The 13,194-nt window shown below is 30.9% G+C and overlaps 1 long non-coding RNA gene across 1 annotated transcript in view; it reads left to right on the top strand.

Annotated features, from left to right (window-relative positions):
* LOC143232163 (uncharacterized) overlaps positions 1 to 13,194 on the top strand; it is a 40,720-nt gene that overhangs the window by 855 nt on the left and 26,671 nt on the right. The window lies entirely within an intron of this gene.

The raw sequence follows: 13,194 nt of genomic DNA, 5'->3' as shown, positions 1-13,194 counted from the left end.
AAATCTAAAGTAATAAAATTTTGTCCAACTAAATTGGTTTTTTTACGTACAAACAGAAGTATAGCATTTGATTGATGCAAATGGTTGATTCGTTTAATAATTATTCAATCAAATCTTAAAAAAGAATAGTTAATAACTAAACTTAATGTTTGTTTGTTTTTGAATTTCGCGCAACGCTACACGAGGGCTATCTGCGGTAACCGTTCCTAATTTACAAGTGTAAGACTGGAGAGAAGGCAGATAGCCATCATTACCCACCGCCAATTCTTTGGCTACTCTTTTATCAACTAATTGGGATTAACCGTAACATTCTAACTCTCCCACAGCTGAAAGGGCGAGCATGTTTGATGTGGCTGGAATTTGAACCCGCGACCCTCAGATTACGAGTCGAGCGCCCCTAATCATCTGGCCATGTCAGGCGTCCAAACTAATGTTACTTGGGACTGCATGATAAATGACGATATGTAAGGAGGCAAATGCGGGGAGTTGAACAGATAAACATCACTAGCGAGGTAATGTTATTGCCCAGTGTAAATATTAAGCAAAGTCTGTCAGCAGTGAAAGTAATTAACTTAATGGTGTAGGAAGGCGTTAGAAAGTGGGGCGCTTGGCAAGACATACAGATTTTAGAATGTGAGACTGGAATATTAGGAGCTGTTATTAGCAGCTAAATTTTTGGGTGGAAAGGGGGGTCTGGAAGCATGTTCCAGAAAATTAATAAAATAATATAATTGCAATTATTATGTAAGTTATATATGTAAAACTGGGGGCGCTACAGCACTCCCAGTTCCGAAGAATTGATAGCTTCGAATAGGTAAATGGAACCTACTCTTCACTCAAAGTGAAGAATCAACGAGAATTATGCTGATATTTTCATATGATACACTTAACAATGTTCACAGCAAACAACTGAAACTTTTTTTCTTACCATATTTCATGTTATTTACTGTGAAAACGCTGAATCATTATGAACATTAAGTATATTTTGTTACTTGTAATTTAAGTTAATCATTACCAAAATACTTACGCTTGGATTCTCGGCTGTGACACGGATTGTTGACCTAACACTGACAATAAAGTAACTTTTGAGAAGACAGATATTCTCAATTTCCTTTATTTTTTAATTCCTTATCTGGCGACAATTTAAAAAGAAACAAAAATCAAATTCTAACAAAAAGTATCTTCGTATTATATTCAATTTTTGATTTTTTACTTACTATTTTCAGCATCAACATTAGCCCTTTTGTGACTAGTCACAAATGACATTTTGCATTCCCAGAAAGCAAAGAAAATTGGAAAATTTCATACTTTATTGATTTATTGTACATCTACTTAAAAAAAGACCTACAAACAATATGTCGTTGCAATCAGTGTAAACAACTTCCATATTGCAAAGTAGGCCCATATAGTTCCTGGAAATAAAAATAGGGAAGTCTCAAGTAGGGTTCACTTTTAAGCAATGGGGTTAAGGGTAATAGTAATTTTAACCCAATCATATAGAAAGTATTGAATTATTTACTTCACCTAATTTCAAATGAATCAAATCTAAAGTAATAAAATCAGTTATCTCTAACCTTTTTAAATAACCTTATAATTATGAACATAAACATGCTGTAATTCGAAATAACCAGCATGAAGGAAACTAAATCTAAACCTATACATGGTATATCTTAAAGTGATCATGGTAATAGTCTTTTACCTAATCATCAAAGGGTTTCTTGATATTGCCAAACACAAGGGCTATCCCCAGTTAAAATCGTCGTTTCAGAAATTACCTGAAGTTAGTTATCAACATCGTTGAGGAAATACTTCAGTTCCAAGTTTTCAATAAAACATGCACTCTTAATTTTGAAATTATAAATCTCCACTACCTAATACAAATATTCAAATTAATTTATGTTATGATGTTTACTACTTGCACCGGCCCATCTGAGGGTCGCAGGTTCGATTCCCCGTCGCACCAAACATGATTTCCCTTTCAGCCGTGAGAGCTTTATAATGTGACGGACAATTCTACTATTCGTAGTCCGAGCGTAGCTTTGCGCGAAATTAAAAAACAAACAAACTACTCGCACTTTATTAGATACAATAGAATGTATTCATGGTTAGATGATTTCGTTGACAGAATTCCTAAACTTATTCTCATTTTTCATAGACGAGTTATTTTCCTATTACAGATTCATTAATTTTTGTGTGAAATTTAACATCCTTCTTGCTACCTAGTACGTGCTAATAAATTCACGGAGTACCATGACCGTTTCAAAACTTTCACGTATACACTTTAATTTCATTTTAAAGTAATGTTAAGGTATGAAACACTGTAATGTGGCGGTCAGCATTAGTTTTAAATGCCATTAGATTAAGTTCTTTTACTTAATGCAAGCCGTGTACACAACAATTCCTTGCATCGTGTAACATTTCATCGTTAGAGAAGTTCCATTAGTTCTTGAGAATTACTTTAGTTAATTCTAAGTTTTTCTGTTTTTTACTAAAATGTTGAACTTCAGCGAAGGAAAGCAAGAAACCATGAAGAGCGTAAAGTGCTAAGCTATTCTTCGTTAAAAAGCCTTACAGCTATTAATTCAAAGCAAATTTGACAATAAAAGTTTTGAAGCTAAATATTGAACATAACAATCATTTTAATTGCTACATTTATCATTATTGTTACTTCTTTTTCTCATCTTTCTGGAATCTTACAGTCTATACTTTTCATCTACTAGTTAAAGTTTAACCTGTCTTTTTTGGCTGCTTGCTCATGTGTTAAAGTTGGATTAGTTGCATCAGATACACCGTGCAAACGTTTAGTTTTGTTTGTTTTTTCGTTTTTACCACCCTTACTTTGGTCCTGTTTTAATTAGAGTACCAATATCCAAATTATTTGGCACACGATTCTGTTATTTATTTTATCTTATATATTGATAAACATTCATTTCAGTTACATCTTCGGCTTTCATTGGTTTTTTTTTTCAATGTTAAACACAAAGTTACACAATGGCCTATCAGTTTTGTTCAAACCAAGGTATCGAAACTCGATTTTTAGCGTTATAAGTCCACAGATTTATCGCTGAGGAACTGGGTCTGTTTGAAGGCAAGGGGATTTTTCATTAGTCACAAAACTTTGTTACAGGGTACAAAGTTTTAATGCCTTGTTTTTCCGACATTAGATGTACGATAGTTCATGAAGGAAACCACTGGTTTTTTTACGTGATTTTATTGTTATAGTATAATCTGACTTCAATGTTACTTTCATTCATTCTTCTGATTAGAATTTATAATAAATTTGCTTTTTTAAGATTTTTGATGTTTTTCATTATATAGGTAGCTCGCTTTTATCAGGAATTATCATTATTATTACAAAGTAGTTAAGCAAATGAACATAACTATTTTATCTCTCAAAATTAATTAAGTAGATTAAATCCGAACATGCTATATTTGAAAAAAATTAAGTAGATTAAACTGAATGATGGCGGAATCCAAAGTAAACAAGCAAAGTAAGTATGAACGTAAACTGGCTATGTCTTAAATTAATTAATAAGTCTGAACCTAAAGATGATATATCCCAAAGTAAACAAGCAAACTAAGCATAAACGTAAACAGGCTATGTCTTAAATTAATTAATAAGTCTGAACCTACAGATGCTAGATCTCAAAGTAAACAAGCAAACTAAGTATAAACGTAAACAGGCTATGTCTTCAATTAATTATCAAGTCTCAACCTAAAGATGCTATATTAAAAAAAAAACAAGCAAACTAAGTATAAACGTAAACAGGCTATGATTAATTATTAAGTCTCAATCTAAAGATGGTAGACTCCAAAGTAAACAAGCAAACTTAGTGAGAACGTAAATATACTATTTCTTAAATTAATTAAGTAGGTTAAATCTACCGAAGCTAAAGAAAATGAATGCAGATTAAAACCAATAACTTTAACTGTATTATTCGTTGTTGATTATAACTGTAATCATGTTTTATTTGTAGATAAATATTATTATCATTCAAACCGAAAGTTATCACCAATAACGACGATTCGTGGTTTAAAATACGTCTTCTCTGCCAAAAACAGTTGTCTTGTCAGATACTAAATTAAGATTAGTTTGACTCTGAATTTCAATCCTCTGTATAGGATGTAAGTTCACCCTAGTCAGATATCTAAATTTTCTAGTATGGTTAGTCAACATAGATGGCGCTGTTATTGAAAACTTGAAGGACAGTTTAAAATTATTGTAGGAAATATTTTCTTAAAGTTATTATAGATCATGGTGTGTTTTCTTAATTTTGATTTAAATAATATAATGAAAGAAAATGGGTGTTTGTATTTCATTAACATATATTATATAAACTATTCACCACTTGTGTATCTGGTGAAGATGTAGCACAATTAAACGTTTTATTTCTATGCTTCAGTTCTGATATTACTTATATGTGCAATCATTACACTCATGCTTTACAACCCAAACGTTTGATTTTATGATTTATTATAAACACCTTTGATTGAACATTCTATAAATATTATTAAATACAAACTTGATTAAAATAACGAATAAAAAGTTTAATAACGGGTTTCTAGATTTCTTGTGCGTTTGATGTGATTGTACTTACATATATTGTAGAGAATTGTCATGAACGAACGTGATAAAATTCCGCTGGTGTTGTACATAAAGTTAAAGATGGATGTTCAAGTGCTCATTTTACTCGAAGCTGATAATTATATCGTTATGAAAAAGTACTTAAACTTTATCTTAAATTTAACAAACTCAACGAAGCAAGTGAAATACAAAGTTGTGTATAACTCTAAAATAGCAAAAACGAATCATCCTCTGAGTGTTGTTGGGGTTTTTTTCTGTGGAGCTGTCAAGCTTTGCTAAAAGCCAAGACGCAAGAAGCGTAAATTGAGAATATTCGTGCGTCTTAAAGACAAACGGAATCCTTCTCTTAACTTTAACAGTTGTACTTCTTAATTTTATTAGTTATTACCAATTAATTCAATAATTATCTAAGCATCTTGTTATTTATTCGCTTCAACAGAGTCAACTTCACATTTAAGTACTTAATTATATCTATCCAGTATTGTTCAAACCACAAAAGAATACAGTACAATGTGGATTTGTTATAATAATTTTCAGCCATTTTGAGCATATATTTGTTTTAAACATTCTAAGAAAAAAATATAAAAAAGAACTAAAAAATCTGCAAAATTGACTATATATATAAGAGATAATTAATCTTTGTTTGTTTTTTAAATTTCGCGCAAAGCTACTCGAGGGCTATCCGCATTAGCCGTCCATAATTTAGTATTGTAAAACTAGAGGGAAGGTAACTAGTCGTCACCACCCACCGCCAACTCTTGGGCTACTCTTTTACCAACGAATAGTGGGATTGACCGTCACATTATAATGGCCCCACGGCTAAAAGGGCAAGCATATTTGGTGCGACTGGGATTCGAACCCGAGACCCTCAGATTATGAGTCGAACGCCTTAACCCACCTGGCCATGCCAAGAAAATTAATAGTAATAGAGTTAAGTAAACAAAATCAAAAGGAAGGACTGCGTTAAAAACAGCAAATCCAAACATCTGACTAATTATATTAGTTTGTTATAACCAAAAACAAACCGAAAGAAAAATAAATTAAAAAAAAAACGCTGCACTAACTGAAAATATCCCAGGGTACAAGCTATAATGTGGGATACAAAATGTGCCCTAGGTTTTGGAGGTGAGTGCGGAATAGGAACCACATTGCAGTGGAGATACGCCGTCTATCAGTCTTAGCCTCCATTCGCCAGTCTCACACAAAAAAATAAAATAAAGCAAAGGAGTAGCAATAGAAATAATAAATATAGAAATAGACATTAGGAGAGCGAGATGTAGGTGCTTAAGCCCACAACGTTCCATATCTGTATCACCTTTAACTGCCTGCAGACAGTTGTGGGAAAGTGATTGCTCTCCAAAGTAAAGAAGAAAAAATTAAAATAAGGAACTACCATTTAGGTAAAAACTTACATCTTGAAGTTAGCATTCCAGCTCCTAAGGGTAGAAAGACACTAACTGGTAGCCCAGTAAACAAATTATACTTATATGAAGAGTCCCATCCAGTTATCTAAATTAACTATTATAGCTCCCAACCACCATCCATTTATTAAGCCTACTGTGACAAGCCTATATATACGGCTCTTCTACTAATTTTTATTTCTTTATTTTTTATTTCTATTGCTACTCCTTTGCTTTATTTTATTTCTTTATGGTAGACTGGGGAATGGAGGTTAAAACTAATAGATGGTGTATACCCACCGCAATGTGGGTTCTATTTTCAGCTACCTCCAAAACTTAGGGTACATTTTATATTCCACATTATAGCTTGTACCCTGGGATCTTTTAAATTACTGCAGCGTTTTTTGTTTTTATTTTTCAACTTAGTTTTGTTTTGCGTTATTTTTTTGTTATATAAATCTAATATATATATATGTACATATATATCTTATTCTATTTGTAAAGTGTAAGCGAAATTATTTTTTAGTAATTATACTTGAATGCTATTTTTTATTCATTTTTGGTTTTATTTTTCTCATTTACTATTTCGGTTTTCATTACATTATAGTATTTTAAACTTTAATATTTTAGTCTACTATTACGCTAACTTTATCACTTCGAAATAAAAAAAAATTAATTATTCTTTCACTTTTGGATCATGAAATAACGCCAAACTTCTGCATAGGATTTGTGTTTTGAATTTCTTTTTTCATTATCTTTGCTTACGAATCTAGATTACTTTAAACCTAAATTTCTTTCAAGCAATACATTTATTAACCATTAAACTATTTCGGTTTCTAATGTCTTATAAAATGTAACAATATTTTTCTTCAAGTATGGTCCTCCAGTGGCACAGCAGTCTGTCTGCGGACTTACAATGCTAGAAACCGGCTTTCGATACATATGGTGGGCAGAGCACAGATAGCCCATTGTGTAGCTTTGTGCTTAATTACAAACAAAAACAAAACCTCAATTAATGAAACCCCTTCATGATTCACCGCTCATATACATAATTCATTTTCAAGCGTTAATTGAGTTTTGTAATTGTCTTACTTCATAACTTACGTACCGGTTGTAAAATTCCTATACCATATAAATAAATGGGGTTAGCATTTTTCTCTTACATACATATAAAGGTTTTGTAGTGACAGCATTTTAGTGGTAGGTATCAGCTTTTTAATATAACAACACGTGGTTTTGGCTTTTTGTCAGACCAATCTACTTTTTTCTTTTGCAAAATGAGCATTTATTATTATTTACTTTTACAGAAAGAAGGAAATGTCGCAAAGTTTCAACGAATGTGTTTTATATGACAGGCAAAATAAACACAATACTTGAGATAGAAATAAAGGCTGAAAACCACGAAAAATCATTTGTTTAAAATAACACATATCAGAAATGAAGGGTTTATTCTAGATTTTATTCTAAAGTCATATAAAGGATAATCACACATCAAATTAGCCTCAATGTTTAAATATATTAAATATATTTATTCAATATATTTAAATACATTTGTTTAAAGTGTTAAACAAGTTGGAAAATTCCCCAATTTAAAATTTTTGAGGAAAAAAGTGAGGACAAAATATCAGCCACAATATCATAGCAGTATTTAATTGTTGAGAAACCTTTCAATAAGTACAAACAGTGAATGATTTCTTTCTAGACATCCAGTTGAAATCATGTACACTCCTGACGGACTTAATCTTCACAATTCAGATTCAAGTGTTTATTGATTTAAGTTAAATAATACTAAAGATCTCATAAAGCACTTACCAAAACATACTCGGGAAGAAATGTGAAATTCTGCATCCAAGTCTGACTTCTTTTTAAATTTTACATCGTGATGTTTAGGTAACGTAGTTTTAACTTTCATCAGTTGATGGTATAAATGATGAAAACCTTATGGAAGATATACTAACGTTTTGTACATTGTTTTATAATCTTTTGCCTATCTTTTTCTATACTAATTGGAATACTTAGGATTACCTATCACCCATCTGTACAAACTATGTAGTCTTTTTAAACGCATTATACAGTATTAGAACAACTAAGAAAAGCAGAAAAGTTATTCATGTACTTTTGTATTTAGTAGAGATTAACATGAATAATTACCAAATGCAAAGGTTTGATGACATTTCAAAAAAAAAAACGTATTCCAAAATAATAATACCGTAAGGTGTCACTGCAGATACCAACCGACGCACTACAAGCAATGTATAAAGAAAATATGTGCAACATTATTTTTTTGTTTTCACAGGAAGCTACACGAAGACAATCTGTTCTAACCTTTCCGAGTTGTGATGTGATAAATTAAACATAATCAATTCACCCACCAACAATATCTGGACTCTTTCTGTCAAACAGGATAGTGTGTTGTGAACGTCACACAACCACGGTCACAACGTGAGGAGCGAGATTTTTATTTTGGTGGCAACGGGACAAGAACCACAAAACCTCAGCTCCACAGCTCAGCACATTAACCGATGCCTACAATAACGAAAATATTTATGGAAACACGTAAACCTTACATATATAGGATTCACAAACAATGGACAATGGCAATTAGATGGTGAAATTATTAATGGTATAAAACATTATTATAGAAAATGCAAAAGGACAGTAAAAAAAAAATTATCATAAGCTACAAGTCAAATCAATCTGCCTATATAAATCAGAACTAAAGGTTAACCCAGTGGGGACAAGGCTAATTTAATATACCGTTTACACACATAGTAATAAAAATGCGTTATTGATTCATCTATTGGGTACCTTCACTGTTAAAGATATTTTCGACAATAAGCAGTTAGATTAAAATATTTAATAAAGTCCTAAGCTCACATACTTAGCTAAAAATAAATAATAATTTCCATACTATAAAAACACCTATTAAATATGAAAAAAAAACTAAAGAAATATATTAATTGGACAATTTAGCTTACACCCTTAAAGAAATTAACACACTAAAAGCTAATTGTTTGTTTTATACAATGTCATTAATTTCTTGTTCCTTGAAAATCCTTGTAAATATCTTGTGCAATGCACCCGTTATTTCGAATATTATAACATTGATTTATACCTAGCATTTTTACTTGTCTTATTTTCATCTTCCATACAGTTTGTCACGAAACATTGTGGAATACTACTCTCATCTACCATACAGTTTGTCATGAAACATTGTGGAATACTACTCTCATCTACCATACAGTTTGTCATGAAACATTGTGGAATATTACTTTCATCTAGTACCATACAGTTTGTCATGAAACATTGTGGAATAGAACTCTAAATATCTTATATTACTACTGATAATTCAGCTAGTTATTGATCGCCTTTTGACATTCTTAGTTTTTACGTAAACCTACAGATTTAAGAATTTTTATATTGGGATTTTGCACAGGCGAAATAATGGCTGTACATGTTTTATTGACTTCTTTATCATCAAAATTTCGTAACATTACATTTGTTATATCCCTGAAATATGAAGCTTCATTTGATGAAACATGTTCCTGTGGTAACAACATGATGAACCAAGATTTGCAAGTACACGTCAGCAGCCAGAAGAAGTCTCCTTGACGGAAATATTAAATATTCTCTTGATTAGCCAAACTTTGGTACGCCACTATCATGTTTTCAATTTCTTCTTTTTTCCAATTTGATTCAATTCAAATTAAGAAGGCAAAAGTACAAAAGACACTACATAAAATAAACTCTAGAGAATAATATTATAAATATTACATAATCTTTTAAAGAGGAGAGAAGATCCACAAGATTACTTGAGTGTGGATAATAAACTATAAACATATTAATTAATATTTTTATTACACTTTATACTAGTTAAAACTAGTTTAAAATGTTATGGTATTTTAATATATATTTTTCAACTCATACAACTGTTTATATTTTTATCTTATATATTTATTATAGCTAGATTTTTTTTCCTTTGTTAATTTTTTTAAATATTGACTTAACCTTTACATTTATTACTAAACAGTATTCTTATTTTATTTGGAATATTATTATAAAATTTTAGTGGTTGATAGGAATAACATGTTTTAAACATTTTCTTTCTTAACCTTAAGAAGTTTCAAATTTCCATGTTTTTTATCTCTCACTTAATATATTGATTCTATTTTTATCAGCTTTAAATATGTCTAATGAATCTACTTAACCATTTGCAAATATATAATTTATACAGTAGTGATATATTTAACTTATGAAAATTTAATTTACTGCGGTCGTATTGTAATAATAATAATAATAACATACATGATAAAATAAGTTTTGCATTTGTTTAAAAACTCTTACGTTTTTCAGAAAATGGTGCTCATTATAGCACTTAATGAAACGAAACGTAGTAAATATTTTTCATTTCATTCTCAGAGAAATTATTTTTAGATAGTAAAATCTTACTGCTGATATCTTTCATTTTTATATTAATTTAACTTACTTTTCCGGGCCAGACATGGCCACGTGGGTTAAAACGTTCGATTCGTAATTTGAGGGTCGGGGGTTCGAATCCCCTTCGCACCAAACATGCTCGCCCTTTCAGGCGTGTGGGCGTTATAATGTGACGGTGAACCCCACTATTCGTTGGTCAAAGAGTAACCAAAGAGTTGGCGACGGATGGTGATGACTAGCTGCCTTCCCTCTAGTCTTACACTATTAATTTAGGGACGGCTAGTGGAGATAACCCTCGTGTAGCTGTGCGCGAAATTCTAAACAAACAGAACAATGCAAGTCTTCCTGTACGCTCATTTATCGTGTTCCATTGTTTGTCTTTAATATTAGTTTCACTGTGATTTTTTCTTATAATAATTAATTTTGTTTGTTTCATGAGTTTTCTTGGATAACTTTTAAATTCAATAATTTCAGTATAGATTGATAATCACTTTTTTATATTTCTATACTTCTATTTCTCAGTTGTAATAATCCATTTTTATGGTTTGTTTTGAATTTCGAGGCACCTGCTTTAGCCCTTCCTAATTTAATGATGATAAGCCAAACAGAAGAAAGCTAGTCACATTGTAACTAACCCCATGGATAAAAGAATAAATTTTAGTGACGGGGATTCGACTCGCTACCCGCTGATTGTGAATTGAGTGCCTTAAACTAATCATTAGGTTATGCCGGGCCTAATCCATTTGTCATCCATGAATTTTAACTTTTTTTTTCTCTTTATTTTTACATATTCCATAGATGATGTAATTATAATCTAATTCTTTAATAAAATGCTTACATGCATCCAATGTATGATTAACTTTGGATGGGCATGTAAATCTTTTTATTATTATTATTGTATCAATGTTTTTTATAAGTTACTTTTAATACATCATTATTATGTACCTTATCATCACTTTAACACAGTTTTATATTTAAAATCAAATTTAGAGCTATAGTAAAATGGCATGTAATCATAGATTTTATGACTTCTAGTTTGTATAGAAACTATTTTTTCTTTTATTATATAAATATGTTGAAGGCACGCATTATACTGTCCTCAAGATGTCGATTGTAAACAAAAATAAAACCAAAAGCAGCTAAAATATTTTATACTCTTCTGTATTAGCCTTCTCTTCAGATTTCATCTCCTTTACACCAAACATGCTCATCCTTTCAGCCGTAGGGGCGTTATAAGTAACGGGCAATCCCACTATTCGTTGGTAAAAGAATAGCCCAAGAGGTAGAGGTGGATAGTAATAACTAGCTGCCTTCCCTCTAGTCTTACATTGCTAAATTAGGGACGGCTAACGCAGGTAGACCTCGTGTAGCTTTGCGCAACATAAAAAATACAAAAAAACAAGCGTATTTATAATTCATATTTATGTCTGTTACAATATCTACTTTTAAATTTTATTTTCAGTTGAAAAACATTTCAGTCATTTCTTGATTACGAGAAATCCACTTGAAATAAAAATGTATCTCAGAACGGCTGGTGTAGGTATTAATATTTTTAATACTATTAATACCTATATCAGCCGTTCTTAGATACATTTCAGTCATTTAATATGGGTTCTAATGCTATACTGATGATAGTTGTAAATTGCTACAATATTGAGATTGATATTTGTATACGTGTAATATGAGCTCATTGCTTCAGCTGTCATAGATTTAGTTGTTACATCTTGTACACCTATTTTATTATTTACAAATACTATAACACCTTCAGAGTTATGACAATATTTGACTTTATAATATTTTTATATCCCTCTATATCATATAGATTGAATTCTACATGTCTGACCACAAATTCATACAAATACTATAATATGTATTATCTAGAGAATGAACTTCAGATAACCCCACGGTTGAAAGGGCGAGCATTTTGGTGTGACGGGGATTCGAACACACGACCCTCGGATAACGAGTCGAGTGTCTTAACCACCAGGCCATGCCTGGCCATTTCTACAAGGACATTAGATATTTTTGTTGGTGAAAAACTTGCGTGTGCTCAGTAAAGCAGCTAACTAGCCAGTCGTTCAGCGAATTGCCGTGATACCAACTCGAAAATAATTCGCTCATCATGAACAGTCGATAAAATATTCAGTTCCAGATTTGACATAAGACTTAATATTATTTGTAAGTTTGTAAAACTTTTATATACAAATTATTATTTGTTATGACTATTTGCAACAACTGTTATTATGAATTGTATTATTCTTTGTATGTTAAAATATATTTGTTTTAAGGAAGAAAACTGTGTATATCGATCTTCTTGGTAATATATCGACATTCAATTAGCTTCTAAATTAAAATTAAAATTTCCGGCCATTTAAAATCGTAATATGTAACATAATAAATCGGAAATACATTTGAGATAAATTGTAATACGTAACAATACACTCACACGTATTTATATACATATCTATGCTGTGTAATCATTTAACAACACATTTGTATTTAATCAGTAAATCATTTTGGTATCAGCACTACCAATAATCTATAACTAGAAATTATCCACGATGATTCACGTAAATAGAAAAATAGTCAAACAATTTTGAAAACTTCCTTTTAAACGATAATTTATATGTTATTGTCAAGTTTCCAGTAGCTATACGTAACCAATCTTGAAATTCTTTAATATTCCCTTTATTCCTTATGAAATGGTCAGACATAAAAATTCCAAAAATCTAAAGTAAATTACCTATTTAAACTAAACATTTCAGACAAATC

This window comes from Tachypleus tridentatus, chromosome 11 (assembly GCF_004210375.1).
Source record: "Tachypleus tridentatus isolate NWPU-2018 chromosome 11, ASM421037v1, whole genome shotgun sequence".
Classification (NCBI taxonomy): Eukaryota; Metazoa; Arthropoda; class Merostomata; order Xiphosura; family Limulidae; genus Tachypleus; species Tachypleus tridentatus.
Note: the sequence above shows the minus strand (reverse complement) of the source record. Positions and strands in the feature narration are given on the sequence as shown.